The sequence below is a fragment of the Lactuca sativa genome, chromosome 4 (genome assembly GCF_002870075.4).
Source record: "Lactuca sativa cultivar Salinas chromosome 4, Lsat_Salinas_v11, whole genome shotgun sequence".
In the NCBI taxonomy this organism is placed as follows: domain Eukaryota; kingdom Viridiplantae; phylum Streptophyta; class Magnoliopsida; order Asterales; family Asteraceae; genus Lactuca; species Lactuca sativa.
The window spans coordinates 365,530,886-365,532,845 of record NC_056626.2 but is presented as its reverse complement, the minus strand read 5'-3'; positions in this window follow the sequence as shown (position 1 = coordinate 365,532,845).

Below are 1,960 nucleotides of genomic sequence, written 5' to 3'. Positions count from 1 at the left end.
AGGCTTTGGAGTCATGCATGGACTCTAAACTGTAGATCCACTCTTTTAAAGCCTATTCCTCATGTAAAGTGGCAAACTTTACGTGTAGCTAAGGAGATCTAGGCTCAAAACACTATAAACTAGGGTTTAAGACAAAGAGGCTTTACAATAAACCCATAGACTGATGCTTTATGATTCTCTAGGCCAAGATACACTTAGATCCGAAGTAGCAACTTCAGATCTGGGCTTCTAACTCAAAATGGTTCTTAAGTTTGCCCTAAAAGCCACAAATCTCATGTTAAAGATTGATCTACATGCAAAACAGTGAAAGTAGTGACTCATTACCTTCAAATGCTATGGCAAATCCCAAAAACTCTGGATCTACTGTAAATCCTTGAATCCCCAATGGTTCCCTTGTTCCTTCTTCCTTCAAATCACCCAAAATGGAAAGAAAGCTTGAATGTGCAACAATGGAGGCTTAGGGTTTCGTATTCTGGATGAGAGAGGCTATACAAAACCCTAAGGGAGAGAATGAGATGCTTAAATAGTGTACAAAGTCCCGGATTTAGGGTTTCCCTCTTCAGACCAGACACGCCGAGTCCTCTTTCCCAACTCGCCGAGTCGGTTACTTAATCGATCCCCCGGATCCCGCTCCGTCTCTTCGAGTTCCTCCCTGGACTCGACGAGTTGACCCTTTGACTTAGGGTTTTCTTTCCTTTCTTGGCTTTTCTGATTTTGAGTGTTACAGTCCACATGGTTAAGATACATGGTTCATAAACTGTAGATCAAAAGCGAAAAGTCATAAAAATCCCATAAAGCGAAGAATAGGAAACAACTTTGTTGATCAGGCACCGTTGCGGTGCAAACATCGTGAAGAATAATATGATGTCCGACTGCGGTATGGAGTAATCCTCATGGAAAGAATAAAATGCTTCCAATATAATTAGCAAGAAGTAAACCAATGTGACCATCAAAGGTTGGTTGTGGCAAAAATTGGTATTAAAAAAAATTAGTTTTAATAAAAGAATTTGGTGTTAAAAAAATGGCTAAATAAAAAAAATGGTGTTAAAAAAATAATTGGCAAAATAAAAAAAATGGCTGAAAAAAAAATTGGTGATAAAAAAATGGGTGTTAAAAAAATAAATGGCGTTAATAAAAAAATATGGCTAAAAAACAAAGAAAAAGAGGGGAGGGGCTGACGTGAGGGGGAAAGGAAGGAGGAGTAAGGAGGAGGAGGAAAGAGGGGCTGAAAAGAAAGGAGGTAAGGGCTAAAGGGAGTGAGGTACTGGAAAGGGAAGGGGTTACGGGTCTGAGAAGGTTGATTGCAGATGAGAGGGGTTGTAGGTGAGATGGGTTGCAGATGAGAGGAGTTGCGGGTGAGAGGGATCGCGGATGAGAGGAGTTGCGGTGAGAGGGGTTGCGGATGAGAGGAGTTGCGGGCAGAAGCAAGAAGAGAGGAGGCTGTGGTCAGAAGCTAAGAGGGACTCTAGGTACATGGCTTGAGAGGATTACCACAACTAAGAGGACTTTGGTAGCACGTCTGAGAGGGGTACTGCAACTAAGAGGACTTCGGTAGCAAGTCAGAGAAGGATACCGTAGCTGAGAAGACTTCGGTAGCAAGTTTGAGAGGGGACCGTAACTGAGAAGACTTCGGTAGCAAGTCGGAGAGGGGTACCGCAGCTGAGAGGACTTTGGTAGCAAGTCTGAGAGGGATACCTCAGCTGAGAAGGGCTCCAGCACCATCAATGAGAGGGGTACCGTAGAGGCTTCTCAAAAGGCTCCGGTAGCGCAGTTTTTAGACTGCGGTTCGAGGAACCGAGGAGGGCAATGTTGATGACGAAAAATTCTATTTTCATGAAAAAAGGATACCGAAGAGGACATTTATTCATATTTTAACAAGATGAATCTTTTCTAAAACATTTTGGGTCAAAAAGAGGTGTTGGGAGGCAAAAAGTTGGAGTGTGCAAGGGGTTTAAAGCGA